At 33.3% G+C, this 24267-nt stretch overlaps 1 long non-coding RNA gene across 1 annotated transcript; it reads right to left on the bottom strand.

Annotated features, from left to right (window-relative positions):
* Window positions 1-21097: 21097 nt before the first annotated feature.
* On the bottom strand, window positions 21098-23936 carry LOC140016203 (uncharacterized). The gene is made up of 2 exons (XR_011822544.1): window positions 23647-23936; window positions 21098-21508 (listed from the first exon to the last, which is right to left on the bottom strand). It is a non-coding gene; the product is annotated as an uncharacterized lncRNA (long non-coding RNA).
* Window positions 23937-24267: the final 331 nt, after the last annotated feature.

Below are 24267 nucleotides of genomic sequence, written 5' to 3'. Positions count from 1 at the left end.
AATCATCAATAATGACTAAATAATATCTCTTACCACCCAAGCTAACAATTTGTGTAGGACCAAACAAATCAAAATGTAAAAATTTCAATGGTCTTGAGGTAGAAACACGTTATCTCCAAATGTCACTATGCCACTAGATTTTGACTTGAATTTGATGAATTGTGATGGATCACCGGTCATGTGTCTTAAACATTCACTGTTTATGAACCACTTTGATTCCTTAATAATATTCACCAGGTTCAACTACTCAACAGTTCAAGAAATAATACATGGTACTATTAATTTTTAATTTCTTGAGAGTTAGTATCATGTCTAACTATCCACATGCATTTCATGCCTCTTCTCATGTTCTTCCTCACATAGCAATTGCTTTTCATGTGATCTTTTTGACAACAAAAATTACATATAACCAACTAGTTATTTGCATAAACAGGTTTAATAAATCTCACTTGTCTTCTCTTATAAAGAGCAAAATCATTCACACCAAAATTTATCTTCTTTTCATATGTGCCAAGATGAGACCTTGTTCCATTTCCTTGAAAGCAGTTTTGTTTTTTATATTGGAGAAATTTATTTAAATTATTCATTTTTCTTTTCAAATCACCTTGTTTCTCTTTGAACATTTTACAAATTCTTGTTTTTCTATCAAATTTATTTTGTAAATCAATCTCATTCTTTTTTAAGAAATCATTTTCAGTTTTCAGTTTCTTGTTTTCTTGAAAAAGGCGTGCATTATCCTAAAGAATAAAACTAATTTTGTATTTTAATTCCTTATTTCTGATATAAGATTCTTTGAAACTATCATGTAATTTTTCAATGAAAGATTTTCAATATCATCATCAGTTTCATCATTACTTTCAAATTGAGGGTTACAAGTTGTTACTTCATTATCTCCAATGGCCATAAAAGCCAATTGAGCAGATTTTTTTTCCTCTTCAATTTCACTATCGGAGTTGCATTCATTCCATGTGAATTGGAAGTTTTTGAATCTTGATTTTCTTCTTTCTTCCTTTTTTTCATTGGACACTCACTCATGTAGTGTCCAAGTTGGCCGTATTCATAGCATTTGTTACTTTACTTTTTGTTGGTCTCTAACTTTCCATTGTTTCTTGCATTGTTGAATTAATTGGGATTCAGATTGCTAGATCCTCCTTTTCTGAATCTCCTTTTGTTAAAGATTCTCTTGAAACTTTTTGTGATAAAAGATAGATCATTGTCATCTACATCCATATCTTCTTCATTCAAGGAAGTCGAGTCATCTTCATCTTGAGATACTTTTAGAGCAATGTTCCTTCTTACCTTTGCATCTTCTTTTTCTTATACCTTAATCTTAAATTTTAGCTCATAAGTGGTTAAAGAATTAATAAGAGATTCAATAGGTATAAAATTCAAATCTTTAGTCTTTTCAATAGCAGTCACCTTACTCTCCCAATCGTTGGACAAAACATTCAAGATTTTTTTACTTTTTCTCCTAAGTAGTATTTCTTTTCTAACACCTCTAAATCCTTAATAAAATCATTGAATTTATAATACATTTTATCAATATTTTCATGAGATTTCATCTTAAACTACTTATACTTAGTAATCAAGATAAATTTCTTTTGTTCTCTAACATTTTCACTATCTTCATAAATTTCTCTCAATTTATCCCAAATTTTCTTAGCTGACTTACAACCCTTGACTCTAATAGATTCATTTGAGTCTAAAGTACTATATAACAAATTCATAACTTTTGCATTTAAAGTGAAATGATTTCTATCCTCTGCAGTCAATTCATTTCTTGTTTTTTGTTTAGGTTTATGAGTGTTTTCATCTACTATAGAAACATCATATGGATCTTCATTAACAATAAACCACAATTCAATATCAATCGATTGCAAGAGATAATATTTTTTTCTTTCCAACTCACATAACTTGATCCATTAAACATTGCAGGTCTAATCACAAATTGTCCTTCAAAAAATATGGCATTGTTGATTATCAACTTTACTCCCAAGTTCTGATACCAATTGAAAGAATCGAAAACAACCTAAAAGTGGGTGAATTAGGTTTATTAAAATGCTAATCAATTTATGGGCACTTTTTGCTCAATATGAAATTTACTCTGTTTTCTAAATGATCACACAATAAATCAATCAATCAATGAATAATATCACTTGAAAGAAGTAGAAGAGATAAGCAATTTAAGAATCACAACATAATAATAAGTAAATGAGAAGAAAGGAATTGCAAACCAATTGATTACTAAACTCCTCTTGAACTTGAAAATCAATTCAAACAAGTTTCTTCAAGTTGATGAAATAAAATAAATCTTGTGTACAAAGGAAGGTTTACTTCCTCCTTGCCCCAAACTCGACTCGATCAAGTTAGGAAGTTTTACTATTCTTCAGGATAATTCTCACAGAACTACACAATTAAAGTATTCACTCACAAATGAAATGTTTACAATGAACTTCACACCACTAAAACAACAAATCTTCCCTGGAGAGTGTTTTCTCACTAAAACTACTCTATATCTTTTGTATTTTCAATGTACAAAAGTTGTTTGAAGTTTCTGACCATACACAATTTATATAAGACCAACAAAGTGTTTCATTAATATTTCCAACGAATAGAAAGTAGTTGAAGAGTCAACTAGCCGTTGGGAGTATCGGACGTCCAGTACTTCTGATACTTGCGTCCGACAGCAGGTCGTGAGTTTGAAAAATCTTATTCATTTCTTTCGAAGGTCCGGTATCTCTGATGTTTGCGTTCGAAAGCAGATGGTAAATTTAAAAAATCTTTTTCAATTCTTTCGGACGTCCGGTATCTCTAATGTTTTGCGTCCAAAAGTAGACAGTGAGTTAGAGAGAATATTTTAATTCTTTCGAACGTCCGGTGATGGAGTTTTTCATGCGTCCGAAGTGCTGCATTATTTATCGGACGTCCGATATTGTCTTCGCGAGCGTCCGACGGCTTTCAACTTCCTTTATCTCTTTCAAATGCACTTATTCATTGAATCAGATATGCTTCATAACTGAAAGAATTTCTTGAAAAGATATTAGTATCATCCAATTATTTTGTAAACATCAAAAGTTAGGGACCAAGATCCACAATGTTCAAAAACTTGTCTTAAGAACCATCGAGATCATAGATGTTCAATGTTTCACTTAACAGTCACACTAGTCCCACATTCCGGTATCATTAATTTTCAGGCTATGATACTCTACAGTGATCTGAAACCTAGGTTCTGATGCTAACTGTGATAGCCCTACTTTTCCCAAAGGCGAATCAGAGGGGTCAGCGGACCGCCTATCCAACTCTTGTCAGGACTTACTACAATCTATAGCAAGAATTACTTAAAATTTCTAAACTAACTAAAATAATGTTCATTACACTCCAAAATAACATTTACATACATCCAAAAGTTATTACATAGATTAGCATACAAAAGATTCATCATTCGGCGTCTATCTTAAGTACAACCAAAAAATATATACACTACAGTCATTTGTACAATGATAAAAACTTAAAATCTCTCAAAACATCCCAACAGTATTTTTGAGCACACTCGGATCCAAATCCTATTAAGAAAAATAAAACGTAGGATGAGCTTACGCCCAGTGAGCATTCTAGGTAAACATACCAAATAAGAAAATAATACAATTTAACATGTAAACACGTTTTTTCAAATAATATAGGTTCAAGTAAATCGACACTCAACTTTAGAAACTGGTAATGGAGCAATTAATTGAAATAAGAATTTTTCAAGGTAAAATACTTGATAAATAATAACATTCATGTATGCATTCAATCCTTCGTTCAAGTAAATACAAGGATAATCGATAATTTGAACATTAAAAAGATATGGGGCTCACAGGGATCAACTTTTACCTTATAACTGCCAATAAACAATTCTCTACTCTCACCTTATATCCTGCGAAAGATCAACAATCCCCTCATTTAACATTCACATTATACTCTCTAAAGAATAAACAATCTCTCATTTAACATTAAACATTAAACATTGTATTCAAGGCTTTTCGGCAAAGAATTTTGAGTTTTGCATTTAACATTGGTAAGTTACAAATCCAAAACTGTCCAGCTGATCTGAGTTCGCAAATGGCGGGTTTCGGATAGGGTGTCAGCATAGGGTTAAGCTCAGTTCAACCAATGCGATAAAGTACACATCGACCTACATTCTGGTAAATTTATCACACATTCATGCAATATGAATATGCGCTCATAGAAAATTACCAACACAAGAAAAGCACAACAGCCATTCACTTATTAGCATGTCATTCAAAGGATTGGATTCAAACAAATAATAGCATTTTCTCAAGTCATGCATAATCAAATAACATGCATTGGATCACTCACCAATCAATTGCAACCCTTCACTTTAACCTCGGTTCATCCTCTTGAACTCTCTCGAGTCCTGTGGTTATATATTATATTAAAAAAAATAATACAAAGCCAAAATAAATGAAAAATTTGAGATTTCAAAATTTCATTTAGAAAATGCATCAATTTATAAGTTTTATTTCCGTATAACCTATCAAAATATAATATTTTCTTATTGCAATCGAGGAGAAAACCTCATATGCTTACTAAGTCAACGTTGCAAAAGTCATTTGGAGCACAAGAGCATTGATTACAGTCAAACATTTGAAGAAATCAAAACAAGGCTTTCAAAATACAAAATTGAAAATTGTCCGACCTAAAATGATTTTAAAAAACTCATTTTCTTTCAATTAAACCTCAATTTCACTTATAAAACCATGTTCAAAATGGTTTAACAGCTTAAATTAAAATTGGAAATGAAAGCAAGAACCAATTTAGAAAATAAAATTTTCTCCAATTTTGCACGACGCTAATTGGAAAATCATATCTCAATTTTCTTAAGTCCAAAATTTATGAACTTTATATCATTGGAAAATAGACTCAAAAAGTTACAACATATTTGCAAGATTCTACACACAAGTCAGTCAAATTTCAACCTCAAGTTGCTACTTTATCCAGTAGAAAGACAGAACAGGTGTGCAAATTCAGTCAATTTTGGATAATCACAGATATTCATAAGAATTGAGAAAAATTTTAAAATTTTCATGGTAGAATGCACTCTGAATCTAGTTTCAAACTCAATATACAGGAATCAATTTGGATTTTTCTATACCAAGATACAATAGATTTCTCAAAACTGTTCAGAGTCTCCTGCAGAACAAAATTTTCAGCAATCCTTGACTCAACCTTCCCACTTAAACTCATGATTTTGGTTCAAATCCAACTCACAATCAAAGTTTAATGTTCAACATAATTTGTGGAGCAAGATTTCTCCCAAAATTTCTTGAAAATAAGGGCTAATAACACTCAAAAGTTTTGGCCATCAAGAAGCTTTCAAAACAGAATTTTTTCACCAAAATTTATGACAAAATCCAACCAAGATTCATGCTTTTCAAAAAATATACACACAAGTCACAACATCAAGTTTTAAAACACCAAAATCTACCATAAACATTCATCATAAAAGTACAAGAATGAATGTCAAGTCATCCACCTAGCTTGCCATGAAAATATAAGAAATTTTTCTCAAGTCATCTACGTAAATTAAGATTTCAAGGAAACTCATCAACAACCCATCAAAGATTCAATCTTTCTAGTTACAAATCTACTAGAAACTTGAAGGAAAAAGAGGATTTCAATCCAAAATCTCTCCTAGTAATTTCAATGAAGCAATAAGTCCAAGTTTCCTCCAAGAGTTGCCCCATAGCAAGACTTTCTTCCAAACTCAAGTAAGATTCCAAGAATCATCCAAAGTTGGGGAAGATTTGAAGCAAACATAGAGGAAAAAAGTTGAGCTTTTCTTCTCTTTTTTTTTTCCCTAACTTTCAGCTCTCTCTCTCTCTCCTTTCCTCTTGTTTTTAGTTGTTTTATTTCAATTTTTTTTAACGCAAGAAAGGAAAAATTAAATGATAAGAAAGGTTGGTCAAAGGTCTCCCTTGGTTCCTATGGTGACACTTGTCACCTTCTAGAGTTCTTTAACTCCAAGTGTCCCTACACTTGTCACCTTGTAGAACTCTCTAACTCCAAGTGTCTCAATTCTCTCTCTTATTGTATTAAAGTCCTCCCCTTTTTTTTCAAAAGTTCCTTTCTACACCCTACTATAAAGGAAATTTTTATTTTACCCCACACATTAACTCTCACCTGTAAAATTTAATAAAAATATTAAGGCAAAATCATCATCAAATCAACAAATAGCCAAATAGATGACTAAATAAATAAAGTACCATGTAGTTAAACTAAATAAATTAGCAAAATTTTTAGGTCCTCATACCCTCTCCCCCTTAAAGAATTTTGTGCTCGAAATTCTCACCTTCTATCACCCTTGTCAACTCTGAAGACAATTGTCCATAAATAGCATAGGTTCTAGCCCTTGATTCAGTGTTTTGGTTAGCCACAGATCCACTCTCTTCTCTTTGATTTTGGGCTTGTTCACGTGGATGTCCTCGTCTTTTTCTTCCAACTTCCATTTTTTTTCTCAACCAGTCTATGTAGATGTGTATTAATCCAATATTCATTATGAACATATACACACATATACATGTGAACATACCAATGACAAGCACATATATTCAAAAATAATAACTGACAAATTAGACTAAAACATTTTCACAAGCAATGTAGTCACAATCAATTCTAACTACCAATTAGGCTCAATCAGAGGTATTTAATTAACACAAGTTGAAACCAAGTGTCATACACATTCAAGTTGAAAGCATTAAACATATTAAACAATTCTCACTTACAACCTCATTATCCCTTTCACACAAGTCAAAACCAATGGTCACTAGATCATATCATAATAGATCCGATCAATTCTATCTTTTTAAAACAAAAATATGTCAGGGAAAACTATATTTAATCAATCACTCCAATAGTCACTTCTAGTCGCGGCCAAGTACATTCGAATCTCAAAATCCTAAAGGGATACTTCAAACGAAATGAGAGCTTAATAAGTCTTCAAGTCAAAAATTCAACTCCTAGATATCAAATCTTACCGTTAACCAAGAAACTCATCATTTATTCATGAAATCAACCCCTCACAATCCTCTTCTTTCCCCGCCAATTCCTAGATAAGAAATGCGTAAAAAAACTTGTGTTAGGAACCATCGAGATCATAGATATTCATTGTTTCACTTAACAGTCACACTAGTCCCACAGTCCAGTATCCTTAATTTTTAGTCTAGGATACTCTACAGTGATCTAAAACTTAGGCTCTGATACCAACTATGACAGCTCTACTTTCTCCAAAGGCGAACCAGGTGGGTCAGCGGACCGCCTGCCTAACTCTCGCAAGGACTCACTACAATCCATAGCAAGAATTACTTAAAATTTCTAAACTAACCAAAATAATATTCATTACACTCCAAAATAACATTTACATACATCCAAAAGCTATTACATAGGTTCGCATACAAAAGATTCATCATTCGGCGTCTATCTTAACTACAACCGAAAAATATATAAACTACAGTCATTTTTACTAAGATAAAAACTTAAAATCTCTCAAAACATTCCAACAGTATTCTTGAGCACTCTCGGATCCAAATCCTATTAAAGAAAATAAAACGTGGGATGAACTTATGCCCAGTGAGCATTCCAGGTAAACATGCCAAATAAGAGAATAACACAATTTAACATGTAAACACGTTTTACCAAGTAATATAGGTTCAAGTAAATCAATACTCAACTTTAGAAACTGGCAGTGGAGCAATTAATTGAAATAGAAATATTTCAATGTAAAATACTTGATAAACAATAACATTCATGTGTGCATTCAATCATTCGTTCAAATAAATACAAGGATGAACAATAATTTAAACATTAAAAGGATACGGGGCTCACAGGTAGCAACATTCATCTTATAACTGCCAATAAACAATCCCCTACATTTTACCACCTTATAATCTCCGAACTCCCACCTTATATCCTCCGAAAGATCAACAATCCCCTCATTTAACATTCACTCTATGCCCTCTGAAAAATCAACAATCCCTTCATTTAACATTAAACATTGAATATTGTACTCAAGGCCTTTCGGCAAAGAGTTTTGAGCTTTGTACTTAACATTGATAAGTTATAAACCCAAAGCTGTCCAGTTGATCCGACCTTGCAAATGGCGGGTCTCGGATAGGGTGCCAGCATAAGGTTAAGTTCAATTCAGTTGATGCGATAAAGTACACATCGGCCTATATTTTTGCACATTTATCATGCATTCATGCAATGTGAACATGCGCTCATAGCAAATTAACAAGACAAGAAAATCATAATAGTCATTCACTTATTAGCATGTCATTCAAAGGACAGCACTTAAGCAAATAATAGCTTTTTTTTTCAAGTCATGCATAACCAAATAACATATATTGGAACACTCACCAATCAATTGTAACCCTTCACTTTAACCCCGGTTCGTCCTCTTAAACTCTCTCGAGTCCTGTGGTCATATACATATGTAGACATCAAAATTTCAATTTTATTTAATTCAATTTTAATTTTTAATTTTTAATTTTATTCTTATTTTTATTTAACCGAAGCTCGTAAAATGATAGTTAGCTATTCTTATTGAATTAGATTCATCATTTTTTTTAACATTTTTTGCATTAAATTTTTGAAAAAAAGAAAATTCTCACAAAAATTTATTTTTAATCTTTTAAACTCAATTTCTTCAAAATAAAATGAAAATTTTCAAGGTAAATCTCAAAGAGGAATATAACATTTTATTTACTCTAAATCTTTCCCTTGAAAAATAAAAATAGGTGGAATGCATGCAAGATAGTTAAGTGGATTAAGGGCCTGTTTGGAACCTGAGTTTTTTGGGAGTTTGTCTAAAACTTTACTGTAGTGCACTGTAGAAGTTTTTGAAAAAATTTTGTAGAAGTTTTTGTAAGGTGAAAGTTTTTTTTGTAGAAGTTTTTGTAAGGTGAAAAATTTTGTAGGAGTTTTTGTAAAATGAAAAACTTTTTTGATTCCTTTTCTTTTTTTTCTTTCTTTCTTTTTCTCTTTCTCTTTCTTTTTCTTTTTCTTTCTTTCCTTTTTCTTTTCTTTTCTCTCTTCTCTTCTTCTTCCTTTTTCTTCTTCTTTGTTCTGTGTAGCCTCCCCGTTCCCTCCCAGCACCGACCCCTTCTCCCGCCACCCCTCTCCACCCTTTCTCCTTTTCCTCCCCTCTGCCTTCCCACTCCCTCCCCCGCCACCCCCCTCTGCCCCGCCACCCCCTCCTCCTGCCACTCCCCCTGCCCTTTCCCAACTTGATGACCCTCTCCCCCCGACACCCCCCTCTGCCGCGACCCCTTCCCCCTGCCCTAGCGCGACCCCCTCTCCCCGCCACCCCTCTCTGCCAGCGACCCCTTCCCCCCGCCAACCTCTGCCCTTTCTCCCCCCGCCACCCCCCTCTACCATTTCCCCAGCCCGACCCCCTCCCTCCTGCCGTTTCCCTAGCATGCGCCTTCTCCATAGCTATCAACAAGCCATGTGCATCTCCGCACGATGGGGGACGAAACGGCGGTGGTGGTCGACACCGATGGTGGTGGCGGGTTGGGATGGGGGTGGAGGAAGAAAAAAAGGGAAAGGAAATTTTTTTGTGTGTTGAATTTTTTTTTTTTTGTTGTGTTATTGGTATTTTGAAGTGTGTAGGTAAAAAATTTTGAGAAGGTTTTTTGGGGTTCCTGTAGCAAAAGTTGTTAAAAAACTTGTAGGTAAAAAACTTGGCCAAAAAACTAGCTTCCAAACAGGCCCTAAGTGAGGTTTAACCATGTGTTTTTGTCTTTTGCACACCACAACATGCAAGAGACTAGGTGGCAAGGACAGGTGTGAAGTTTGGAAAAATCTGGAAACAAAAAGGAAAAAGGCTGGCAGCACAAGAAAGGGAGGAAGAAAAAAGAACTTTGGGGGAAAAAAGGAAAAAGGGAACAAAAAACCAAGAAAGAGAGGGGAGATTGAGAGAGGGAGCGGCTGAAGAACAAAAAGGGAGGAACAAGAGAGGGGGGCGGTGGAGATCAAAAAAGGAAAAACAGGAAAGAAAGGAAGTGAAAGGGAGCTTCCGGGGGGAAAAAAAAGAGAGGGAACGAAAGAGAAAAAAAGAGGAAGAGAGGGAAAAATGAAAAAGAAAGGAAAAAAGAAGAAACCAGAAAAGGGAGAACCTGGGGAGAATTTGGAGAGGATCAAAGAGGAAAAACAGGAAGAAAAGTGAAAGGAAAGGGAGGAAAGGAAAAGAGAGAAAAGAGAAAAATTTTCGCAGAAATTTTTTAGGATCAGGCTGATTTTTCGTCACCTTGGGAGGCAATTTTCTCCACTGAATTGGCTTCTTCTTGGATGTTTTAAGAGATCTGGGACATCTACAAAAGCAGAGGTTCAACTTCCATTCAGAGAATTTTTCGAAATAACATTGGGAAGACATCCAAATCGCGACCCAAATGCTGACCTCGCCATTGCTGAAATTTCTGCAACAAGGGTTTTGGTTTTTAGATTCTAGCTTTGAATCTCATTCCCTTCGGATCTCCTGTGTTTACTTTGCATCTTCAAACACCAAAGGCAACTCTCGATCCTTCCTTTGCTTGCTGCAATCCACATGCAAAAAATTAAACCCATCAAAAAAGGAACTCTTCTAGAATATCACTTCACAAGTTATGGTGTTGGTCCAATGATTTTGCTGGGTCTGATGTATCTTGTTTGGTTAAGAGATGACAAGACTTAGAGGATAACGTGAAAGCCAGTAGCTATGAATGTTTGGCTTTATTATTTTTGCAAGTTTTTTTTTCCTTTTAGCTCATGATCAAAGTTATGTTTTGGAACTTTGTTTGGAATCCATGAATGAAAGATGTCTTCTTTTCTTTGCGAATCTGGAGGGGGAGGGAGGATTTTGAATCTTTGATCTTGTGTCATTGTATGATTTCTTGTTGGGTTGAGGTTCCTGTGGGGTTAGCTGATTGATCCGCGGGTTCACTGAAGTTCATTGCTGTTTTCCTGTGTTGAATAAACTTCTGAAGTTGCAGAATATGATCGCTTTGTTGGGTTGGCATGAATTCTTGGCAAAAATTGCATTTTGACCCCCAAATTTTGGCTCAGTTCTACTATGGCCCAAAACAATATGAAAAATCAATTAATTTTACCCTTTTTGAAATTCAATCATCACCTTATGTTTTAAACATGTTTTAGGCAAGTCTTTTTCCTGGTTTTAGGAGATAGTTAGAGCTTAATTAATTTTTAGAACTTTATTTTACTTTGATTTCAACCCCTAATATTTGTGATAATTATAATTTGATCCCAAAACTTTCATATTTTTTCAATTAGGGCCCTGATTGTTTTACAATTCTTGAATATAGGTTGTTTACTTTCATTTAAATGCTTTAATTGATTATTTTTATTTTCTTTACATGTTATTGCTTTTATTTGTTAATTAAATTGGTACATTGACTATTTTATCGATTTTTGGACTATAAATAGGGTAAATCCAATCCCAATTAGCTACTACTTCAAGGGGAGGTATTCTCTTTTATTATTTAAAATCTTGCTTGGACTCCTATTAGTAGGTCACGAACTTACCCGAGTTAGACCGCTAGCATCTTACCAACCATCTTCAGTCCCTACCCCCATCTTTCTCTTTTATTTGTAATTGCATGGTTTGAGTGTTTATTTATTTATTTATTTACTTGTTTTATTTTATGTCTTATAAATTTAATTTTTGATGGTTATTTGAGTGGCGTTTGAACGCCAAATTGTAATAGTTAGACGGTCAAGACATGTATTTAGTTAGAATATGTAATAGATAGGTTTAATTTTGTCAAAAATGTATTTAGTTAGATAAATGTAATAGTTCGATTATTATTTTATTCTTTCCCTCCTTAGATTGTAGTTAGGGCCTCGAATGTAATAATTAGGTCTCTATTTGCTTATTTGTTTGTGTGCTTGTATGCTTGTGTGCTTATGTATTTACTTATTTTCATTAGAGTTTTGCATCTAGAAATTATGCCTATATGTCATGTGTTCTATGTGTTTTATATGTTTACTTGTTTAAATATGTTTTATATGATTTATTTAGTTACAATAAATGCATGATATTACCACACTAGTCCAACGCTAACTATGGTCTTTTTCTCGATTTCTTGCTAGTCCAATACTAATGAGAATTTATAAATATGGATTAGTCCAATGCTAGACCATTTAGGCTGATCTCGCACTAGATTCACATGTTCGCGTGACAAGCACTACATTTCATGCATATTTTCTATTCTTTTAGGATATTTACCATTTTTTGCATGATATTTCCTCTATATGTATATCTTCTATCCCTATGTGTGAAACATGACATTTAGACTTTCATTCTATTTAAGAAAATTAGAAATAGGTTAATGCATTTGCTTGATTAGGTTAGAGATCACCCCTCGAACATGAGATATGGATGAGTATAATTTCTTAGCCTTAGCACGCTCATATCTCCTCTGTCAAAGGGAAAATTGAAGTCACGAATCTTAGTCCCCCATACCCATTATGTTGCATTCCTTTTTTTAGGTCACGTATACTTATATATTATAATTTTTTCTTCGATTCTCACTCTTTATTCGTGACCTCTTCTAAGAGTCATTTTGGGCATCACAATTAATGTGATTCGTACCAATTAAATTTTGAAGAGATATTTCGACCCTCCCGATATCCATTAATTCTAGATTTGCATTCACATAGTAACATCTAAAATGTGATAAGTTTTATGGGTTAAATTCCGAAAGTTTTCAACTAAAATCACGCAACTAACCTTGGTTAGATTGAAAGGGTGTCTTGAATTTCATCCTTACATTCCCTTTCTTCAACCGTGACTCCTGAATTCTTTTCTCTTGTTTTTCGAAGATTTATGAGTCGTTTAAAAAAGGTTTTACCTTTTTTTTTTATTAAAAATACATTTATAGGTGATTTGGTATACCTAAACTCAATACCAAGTGACGACTCCTGTTTTTTTTTTTTTTTCTAAAAACCCTTTTTAGACTATTATTTTGGACCAAAACCGTCGCATTTTTTAAAGCCCCATTTTAGCCCCTTTTACTTTATTTATTCTCTAAAAAACAAAAACTCATTTTCACTCAAAATTAAACAAAAAATTCATTTTTATAAGCCACAACTTTATTTTTTCAAAAAATGGGGCGCGACACTATATTAAAAGACTAGCAATACAAAGCCAAAATAAATGAAAAAATTGAGATTTCAAAACTTCATTTAGAAAATGCATCAATTTACAAGTTTTACGCCCGTATATCCTATCAAAATATAATATTTTCCTGTTACAATCGAGGAGAAAACCTCGTGTGCTTACTAAGTCAACGTTGCAAAAATCATTTGGAGCACAAGAGCATCGATTACAGTCAAATGTTTGAAGAAATTAGAACAAGACTTTCAAAGTACAAAGCTGAAAATTGTCCGACCTAAAATGATTTGAAGAAACTCATTTCCTTTCAATTAAACCACAATTCCACTCATAAAATCAAGCTCAAAATGGTTTAACAACTCCAACTTAAAGTTGGAAATGGAAACAAGAACAAGTTTAGAAAGCAATTTCTCTAGTTTTGCGTGATGCTATTTGGAAAATCATATCTCAAGGTACTTAAGTCCAAAATTTATAAACTTTATACCATTGAAAAATAGACTCAAAGGGTTACAATTTTGCAGAAGACATATTTGCAAGATTTTGCCCACAAGTTAGTCAAATTCCAACCTTAACTTGCTACTTTATCCAGTAGAAAGACAGAATAGGTGTGAAAATTCAGTCAATTTTAAAAAATCACAGATATTCATAGGAATTGAGAAAATTCTGAAATTCTCACGGTAGAATACACTCTGAATCGAGTTTTAAACGCAATAAACAAAACTCAATTTGGATTTTTCTACACCAAGATACGATAGATTTCCCAAAACTGCTCAGGGTCTCCTGCGGAACAAAATTTTCAGCAACCTTTGATTCAACCTTCCCACTTAAGCTCATGATTTTGGTTCAAATCCAACTCACAATCAAAGTTTAATGTCCAACATTGTTTGTGGAGCAAGATTTTTCCCAAAATTTCTTGAAAATAAGAGCTAATAGCACTCAAAAGTTTCAGCCATCAAGAAGCTTTCAAAACAGAATTTTTTCACCAAAATTTACGACAAAATCCAACCAAGATTCATGCTTTTCAAGAAATATACACACAAGTCACGACATCAAGCTTTAAAACACCAAAATCTACCGTAAACATTATCATAAAAGTACAAGAATGAACCTTAAGTCATCCACCTAGCTTGCCATGAAAATATAAGAAATTTTCCTCAAGTCATCTACCTAAATCAAGGTTTCAAGGAAACCCATCAAAGATTCAATCTTTCTAGCTACAAATCTACTAGAAACTTGAAGGAAAAAGAGGGTTTCAAGCCAAAACCTCTCCTAGCAATTTCAATCAAGCAACAAGTTCAACTTTCCTCCAAGAGTTGCCCCCTAGCAAGACTTTCTTCCAAATTCAAGCAAGATTCCAAGAATCATCCAAAGTTGGAGAAGATTTGAAGCAAACATAGAGGAAAAAAGTTGAGCTTTTCTTCTCTTTTTTTTTTCTAACTCTCGGCTCTCTCTCTCTCCTTTCCTCTTGATTTTAGTTGTTTTATTTCTATTTTTTTTAATGTAAGATAGGAAAGATTAAATGATAAGAAAGGTTGGTCAAAGGTCTCCCTTGGTTCCTATGGTGACACTTGTCACCTTCTAGAGTTCTTTAGTTCCAAGTGTCCCTACACTTGTCACCTTGTAGAACTCTCTAACTCCAAGTGTCCCAATTCTCTCTCTTATTGCACTAAAGTCCTTCCCTTTTTTTTTTCCAAAAGTTCCTTTTTACACCCTACTACAAAGGAAATTTTCATTTTACCCCACACATTAACTTTAACATGTAAATTTTAATAAAAACATTAAGACAAAATCACTATCAAATTAATAAATAACCAAATAGATGACTAAATAAATAAAGTACCATGTAGTTAAACTAGATAAATTAGTAAAATTTCTAAGTTCTCACACCCTTTCCCCTTTAAAAGAATTTCGAGTTCGAAATTCTCATATTCTATCACCCTTGTCGACTCTGAAGACGGTTGTCCATAAATAGCATAGGTTCTAGCCCTTGGCTTAGTGTTTTGGTTAGCCACAGACCCACTCTCTTCTCTTTGATTTTGGGCTTGTCCTGGTGGACGTCCCCGTCTTTTTCTTCCAGCTTTCATTTTTTTTTCAACTAGTTTATGTTGATGTGTATTAATCCAATATTCATTATAAAAATACACACACATATGCATGTGAACATACCAATGATAAGCACATATATTCAAAAATAATAACTGATAAACTAGACAAAAGTATTTCCACAAGCAACATAGTCACAATCAATTCTAGCTACCAATTAGGCTTAATCAGAGCTATTTAATCAACACAAGTTGAAACCAAGTGTCATACACATTCAAGTTGAATGCATTAAACACATTAAACAATTCTCGCTTCCAATCCCATTATCCCTTTCACACAAGTCAAAATCAATGGTCACTAAATTATATCATGGCAGATCCGATCAACTCTATCTTTTTAAAACAAAAATCTGTCAACGACAATTGCGGGAAAACTGTACTTAATCAATCACTCCAAGAGTCACTTCTAGTTGCGGTCAGGTACATTCGAATCTCAAAATCCTAAAGGGATACTTCAAATGAAATGAGAGCTTTATAAGTTTTTAAGTCAAAGATTCGATTCCTAGATATCAAATCTTACCGTTATCCAAGAAACTCATCATTTATTCGTGAAATCAACCCCTCACAATCCTCTTCTTTCCCCGCCAATTCCTAGATAAGAAATGCGCAAAGAACTTGTCTTAGGAACCATCGAGATTATAGATGTTCAATCTTTCACTTAACAATCACACTAGTCCCACAATCTGGTATCCTTAACTTTCAGTCTAGGATACTCTACAGTGATCTGAAATTTCGGCTCTGATACCAACTGTGACAACCCCACTTTCCCTAAAGGCGAATCAGAGGGGTCAGCGAACCGCCTGCCCAACTCTTGTCAGGACTCACTACAATCCATAGCAAGAATTACTTGAAATTTCCAAACTAACCAAAATAATGTTCATTACACTCCAAAATAACATTTACATACATCCAAAAGCTATTACTTAATTAGGTTCGCATAAAAAAGATTCATCATTCAGCGTCTATCTTAACTACAACCCAAAAATATATACACTACAGTCATTTTTAGTAAAATAAAAACTTAAAGTCTCTCAAAACATTCCAACAATATTCTTGAGCACTCTCGGATCCAAATCCTGTTAAAGAAAACAAAAAGTGGAATGTGCTTACACCCAGTGAGCATTCCAGGTAAACATGCCAAATAAGAGAATAACACAATTTAACATGTAATCACATTTTTCCAAGTAATATAGGTTCAAGTAAATCGATACTCAACTTTAGAAACTGGTAGTGGAGCAATTAATTGAAATAAGAATCTTTCAATGTAAAATACTTGATAAACAATAACATTCATGTGTGCATTCAATCATTCGTTCAAGTAAATACAAGGATGAACAATAATTTGAACATTAAAAGGATACGGGGTTCACAGGGAGCAACATTCACCTTATAACTGCCAATAAACAATCCCCTACATTTTACCACCCTGTAACCTCTGAACTCCCACCTTATGTCCTCTGAAAGATCAACAATCCTCTCATTTAACATTCACGTTATGCCCTCTAAAAATCAACAATACTCTTATTTAACATTAAACATTGTACTCAAGACCTTTTGGCAAAAAGTTTTGAGTTTTGCACTTAACATTGGTAAGTTATAAACCCAAAACTGTCTAGCTGATCCGACCTTGCAAATGGCGGGTATTGGATAGGGTGCCAGCATAAGGTTAAACTCAGTTCAGCCGATGCGATAAAGTACACATCGGCCTACATTCTTGTACATTTATCATGCATTCATGCAATGTGAACATGCGCTCATAGCAAATTAACAAGACAAAAAAATCACAACAGTCATTCACTTATTAGCATGTCATTCAAAGGATAGCACTTAAGCAAATAATAGCATTTTATCAAGTCATGCATAATCAAATAACATGCATTGGAACACTCACCAATCAATTGCAACCCTTCACTTTAACCCTGATTTGTCCTCTTGAATTCTCTCGAGTCCTATGCTTATATACTATATTAAAAGACTAGCAATACAAAGCCAAAATAAATGAAAAAATTGAGATTTCAAAACTTCATTTAGAAAATGCATCAATTTAAAAGTTTTATGCCCGTATAACCTATCAAAATATAATATTTTCTTGTTGCAATCGAGGAAAAAAACCTCGTGTGCTTACTAAGTCAACGTTGCAAAAGTTATTTGGAGCACGGGAGCATTGATTACAGTCAAACGTTTGAAGGAATTAGAACAAGGCTTTCAAAATACAAAATTGGAAATTTTCCGACCTAAAATGATTTGAAGAAACTCATTTTCTTTCAATTAAACCTCAATTCCGCTCATAAAACCAAGATCAAAATGGTTTAACAACTCCAACTTAAAGTTGGAAATGGAAGCAAGAACAAGTTTAGAAAACAAAATTTTCTCCAGTTTTGCACGACACTAGTTGGAAAATCATATCTCAAATTTCTTAAGTCCAAAACTTATAAACTTTGTACCATTGGAAAATAGACTCAAAGGGTTACAATTTCCCAGAAGACACATTTTCAAGATTCTGCCGACAAGTCAGTCAAATTCCAACCTCTCTAGCTCCAAGTGTCCCAATTCTCTCTCTTATTGCACTAAAGTCCTCCCCCTTTTTTTTCCAAAAGTTCCTTTTTACACCCCACTATAAAGAAAATTTTCATTTTACCCCACACATTAACTTTCATATCTAAAATTTAATAAAAATATTAAACCAAAATCATCATCAAATCAATAAATAACCAAATAGATGACTAAATAAATAAAGTACCATGTAATTAAGTTAACTAAATTAGCAAAATTTCTAAATTCTCACATACCTTCTACAAAATCTCATGAGAGAGACTCAAGATGATACTGGATCTACCATTCTTATCCGTCACAATAAAGTCTACATTTGTCAAATTCTTCATCGTACAAAGTATTAATCTTGTTCCATATAGCCTCAGTCAAAGTCCCAGTGGCTACCTTCTACAAAATCTCATTAGAGAGACTCAAGATGATACTGGATCTACCATTCTTATCTGTCACAATAAAGTCTACATCTGTCACATTTTTTGAGCTTTTTTAACTCCCTGTATCACTAAATCAACTTTGACTTGAACCAAAATGGCATTCATCTTGAGCTGTCACATCCTAAAATTGACATTCTTACCGAATTTCTTGACTACCGTCTCTTTATTGTCATTGTTGGCACAAAACCTAGAGCCTCCGAAGAACTCTGATACCAGTTTATTAGGTTTGGTCTCAAGAAATTGATGAAAGGGCTCTTGACAACCCCGAAAGACAAATAACAAAGCAAAAATAAATGAAAAGAAGACACCAAATTTATGTGGTTTGATCAAATTGACCAATATCCATGGATGGAGGAGCAGAATATCACTATAAAAAGGAGAGTACAAAAGTTTTAGAAAAGTGTTTCTATACCCGAAAGCACCTAATGCTAAAATGCAAGAGAGTTCAAAATATTTTTACTACAAAAGGTTTAATGATCCAAAGATCCAAATAGGCCACTAAAATCTCTCTTGATTTGGTACACTTAGTCATCAAAATGCCACTCTATTTATAGCCAACTAAGAGAAAGACTCCCTTGTACAATAACCGACAGAAACAAAATCACACATAACAACATACTCCATACTGTTATACTAAAATGAGACGAGTATGGTGAAAAGGTATCAATTTCATAGTGAATGTGTATGGAGAAGGTATAAATCAATCTATTTGACATTTTTCATCCCTTATAAAATCATGATGCATTAGTGAATGCCAATTTTGATTTATAAGTATAAATTAGTCGATCAAATTATGATTAACTCGACACATCTAGTTCGAGAAATCAGTACATTTTGATTTGTGCAAAGGCATTGTATACTATTGTCTCGTTTTTAGGGCATAACAGAAAGCAAGAGGAGCGTCGCCCCATGTAAACCTTATATTATTGTATTTTTCACTTCTTAAGCTAAGCTTCTAGACTTACGGTGCATTGTCTAACCAGGACATGACTAGGAAAGTTTAGTATGAGTGGAAAGGATGAGTACTGTAGTGACATGGAATGCAATTTGCATATATTTACGTTTTACACATCTTGATCTCCTCAAAAGTACAATGTACTATGTCTCGCTATTACATTGATTAGGAAAGCTACTTCAACAATAGTGTACTACGTCTCACTGGAGCATGACCTGGGCAGCAGCAGGAGAGTATATCATGTATCACTGGGACAAGGCTTAAGGTATGTTTGGTAAATTGAAATTTGAAATTTGAAATTTGAAATCTAAATATATGAATCCTTAACTAATTGAATTGTTAACTATTGAAATCCTAATATTTGAGAGTATTATATTAAGTGATAAGTGAATAGTTATCACTTGTTTTTTGAAGTAAATTTTGCCTAGACAATTTAGAGTTAATTAATTAATTGAGATGTTCTATTTTTTGTCATCAAACACATTTGAATATGTTAAGAGCTAAATCCATTAAATGTACGTATTGAATTGATTTATCAAGCAAGACCTAAATCTGAAATTTGAAGTTTGAAATTTAAATGCATTAAGTTATTAAATTATTAAATACAAAAATTCTAACATTTGAGGGTATTTTGCATTAAATGATAAGTGAACAACTTATCAATTATTTTTAAAATAAATTTTGCGTAGACAACTCAGTGTCACTTAATTAAAATAATTTATTTTATTATCAAACATATCTGAACACATTAAAATCTGAATCCATTAAATTTATGTGCTGAATTGAGTTATCAAATAGGGACAAGAAGTGTCAGTGAATTAGAGTTTGAGATGAATCGCCCTTACTCAAGCATTAGCATTGTTGTAAGTATTGTCATTTGTAATTCAAAATTTGTTTACTAGCGTACTTGGTTCCCCAAACTTTCTTTTGAGAAGTCATATATGAAAGACACAACATATAAGAGGTGACAATTCCAGCATGAAACTCAACCAAGCGTCTTGGCTATGGCCAGTGAGCTGTGGAGAGTGGGGCACAAGTGATTAAAATGTAAATAATAAAAATTACAGTAAATTGTAAAATTATTTGCATAAAAGTTAGTTTTACACTTTAAAAATCCAATTTTTAAAAAGCTTTGAAAACAGAAATAGATAAAGGTGTATTATTTTGGCAGTTACACGTACGAATGAGTAGTTAGTTAGTTAGTTTAAAATTTCTAATATAACTAAAAACAAATAGATAACTTTTATTGAATAGGGTAGAACCATTTTACTCTATATTGTATGGGCAGAAGAAAGTAGTTCAAAACTAAAAGAAAAAAAAAAGTTTACACCTCCTCATCCACACATGCACTGTGCTGGCAATCGAGGCGCACTCATCGCACATGTCACTTGTAAAAGGTTATAATTTGCATCGTTGGGCATGTTAATTTTTTTGTTCTACGATATTCTTAATTCCAAGAACAACTAAAACTTCATTACTATCTTTCTTTTGTTGAAGAGGGGAAAGAAAAACATGAAGCAAACCAAGTTAAGGAATCAGACGAAATTATGACAGACAAAAGGAAACACTAAGTCATAAAAATTAACTGAAAATATGTCTATTGCAATCCAATTCCTTGAAAACCTTGATCTTGCCTGAATTATCATCACAAGGCCATTGTGAAAGGGCATGCAATGTCATGGCCTTGAGTACTTATAACTGGTGACCAACAGTTGTTTTCTTTCTTTTCTTGGATTTGCGGCAAAGAGTGTAGGAAGAAATAAGTGCCATGTGTATGACATTTTATGCAGTAGTATCAGTTTGATTGAAAGAGTACGACTGCATCCAAAAATGGTGCAATTTCGAGGAAATCCTATAATGGTGATGGCTTTTTGTGACTATCCGGCCGTCCCTCTAATGTAGTGCTGTAATTAAAGCGGTGAATTTGACAAAACATGAAGTGACATATTTGTTTTACACCAAAAACCTGCGGTGGCTTATATGCAGTGGCCTTATATATTCGATATCTGTACACTTACCTAACAAGACCATGCAATCACAACATTTTCTCACAACATCCATACAATTTTTTTTTTTTTCCTTTTTCAGGGCTGTCAAATATATGCAAATCAAAATTGCCATGATAAGAAGATCCACCGAAGCTTGAGTAACCAGCTGCTAGAACATGTGTAGTCGCCACGCCTTATTGTTAACTAAACCTTTAGTCACACTTTATTGTTAAATCTTCAACTATAAGCAGCACCACCTGGATCCATCTCATATACTTCGCTTTCTTTGACATACACCACACGAGGTTGAACTACACAAAAAAAAAAAAAGATATATCTAGATCAATCATATTAATTATGCAAGTTACAAATGATTAGATAAATTTAGTGTTTGTGAAAAAACTATAGTAAAAACAATAATTCTACAAGAACCATAGCTTGCTACCTCTGGAGAGGAGGGAAAAGAAAACAATTATTTTTCGCATGTTGTGAAGTAAAAAGTTCAGTTATGAATTTGATTGTGATTTGGAAAATGGGAAAATAGAAGTGAATGGTAAATGGACCTATTAACAGTGGAGGAATGACAAATGGTGGAGCCAGAAAAAAAAATTTTGGAGGGGCACTTTCTAACTTGTTATTGTCAAATCTAATCCCAACAGCTTTTTTCTTTTTTTCTTTTTTTTTTTGTAGGTTTCACATTGTACAAAATCAGTGTAAGCGTATAATTTCAATTTTTACAGTTTAAAAGTACAAAATTTTGCATTTTGGTATTCAAGAAGTCAACTTTTATAAGGATGGGAGCAAAACAAGAATCAAAACAAAGTTGGTAAATACAACACAAGAACTTCAACTTTTCCGAAATATTGATGCATTTAGTCATTTATTTAGGCTTTTGGTAGAGATAATATACAAAATGGCTCAATAGGTCAATAAACCAAAATGGAGAACTAACGTTAAAGTTCTAGGAGTATGAGCTAATTACAGCATAATTGATGCTAAAAGTCCATTTATATAATACTGAGAAGATTATACCATTTAAAATATATACATGAGCATAAAGATTTACCTGTTTTGTTTTTTTTTTTTTTTTTTTTTGATAGGCACCATTCACTCTAGTTGACTCTAGCTTAGAGAAGGAGAAAATCAAAGACCATTTACTGTAATTATCTTCTATTATTCTATATCAATGAGGCAAACAACATTTAAATTTATTTAAACTAATAATGCACATTATAAAAGTTATTAATTTTTCGAAAGGGTTTATACGAAATTTTGGTGTCCCGTGGGGGCCCCTACTGTAAATCCTTTGGGAATGATAAAAACAATTTTATAAAGTTACAATGACAAACACCAAATGGGATATAATAAAGAACAAATATAAAGCACTCAGATTGGAGTCGAGTGGCCTGCTCTGGAGTCAACCTAGCAGAGAATCCAGGCCCAACACGTCTGTAAACATACCCAACTGCCTCCTCTGCGGCCTTATGGCTATTACACCCAAGGGTTAAAAAAAGCCCATCAAACTATCTAGGAGTAGTATTTCAAGTAATATGGCCTAATATTTAAACTGTTATGTTCTCAGATTTTTTTTACTAAATCATATGACTTCAAATTTCCTAATAACTAGTTACATCTTTTCTTTCAGTCCAATTCAGTGTCTCACCTTCCAGATTTTTCATCTGATAATTGAATCTTTAATTAGTGTATTTGGTTCGGTGCTTTAGTTCTCTTTAAAATATCAATAGGTCCTTTCAAATGAAAAGTATTTCTTATTTGGAACATGAAGTTTGCAGAAATGCCATATCTATGCTCTCAACTTTGTGAAGAACAGACATTAATAGTGCAGAAAACTATGCAATAGCATTAAACAATGACTAATTACAAAATGAAAATGAAATTAAACCAACGACCAATCCAAAACAGAATAATTTCTTTTTTACTGATATATGGGTGGATATTGTACCAGAATGATTATCTAACTAATATTGTTTAACAACGCAAACTAGTGTAATAGTGCTGCAATTTTCAGCATCCAATGCCTCTAGGCTTAGAATTGTTTTACAAAATTTCCTTAAACATCTTTCTTTGTGAGCTAGAACGTTTGGGACTAAACCCTAATATAAATTTTCTCATTGATGCCAAAAAGGAATGAATCAGGTCTTACTTTTTACAAAGTTCCAAGCTAACATCATACTACTGGCCTAAAATAGTGAAATTTTATCACAAGTTCCTCCCATCATATAATTAAAAGTAAAGTAAAAGGATCAATCTCTCATATTTTTACAAAAATTCTTTATGGGTGCAATATTTGTACAAAATTTAAGGGGCTTGTACTACAAACCGATTGTAGAAAACATTTATCCAAAATTAAGTTTGATTAAGACCCCGTTTTAAAGAAATTTATAATAAATACACGAAAATATTGAACGTCTATTATCTATATGCTTACCAGCCGAGGACAGAAGACAGAATTTGAATAGCATAATCTCTCAGGTCTTGGCCAATGGGTCGATCCGTGAAAACAATATACACTTTCTTTTCTGAATCAGCAAATGCTACTTTTGCAGCTAAAGAAATTGACATGCTCAGGAACAAAAACCAAACTGCTATATTACTAGGGCTCGTGGAATGTTTGCCAAGGCCTTTCAGCATCACTATTTTGAAGATCAATTGCTGCAAAGGGAGAAAAGAAAATGGCATCTTTTTCTTTTCCTTTTTTTTTTGCTAAATATAAAGAATATGGCTTAGGCCGGGATCTTTGATTTCTTGTTAATCGGTCAAATGAGTTTGCTCTGGGCAAAGACAAATTTGCTGAGTTTACTATTCATCCTCACATTTGCATGTTCTGATGCTAGCGTGGTGACTTGTTTAACAGCCACGCGTAGGCCATGCAAATCTAGTGGGCAACTCATTATTAACGTGTTATATATTTATATACTAGAAACTTTTTCAGCTGTGCAAGGCACAGCCAATGCCCAATGTGTTGGGCTAAATATGCAGGAGAGGTATTTGGTTTTCCTATATAGATGTATGGAGAAGCATATCATAAATTTTAAACATAAAAAATTAA

The sequence above is a fragment of the Coffea arabica genome, chromosome 10c (genome assembly GCF_036785885.1).
Source record: "Coffea arabica cultivar ET-39 chromosome 10c, Coffea Arabica ET-39 HiFi, whole genome shotgun sequence".
Classification (NCBI taxonomy): domain Eukaryota; kingdom Viridiplantae; phylum Streptophyta; class Magnoliopsida; order Gentianales; family Rubiaceae; genus Coffea; species Coffea arabica.
This window is presented reverse-complemented; position numbering and strand designations above follow the sequence as displayed.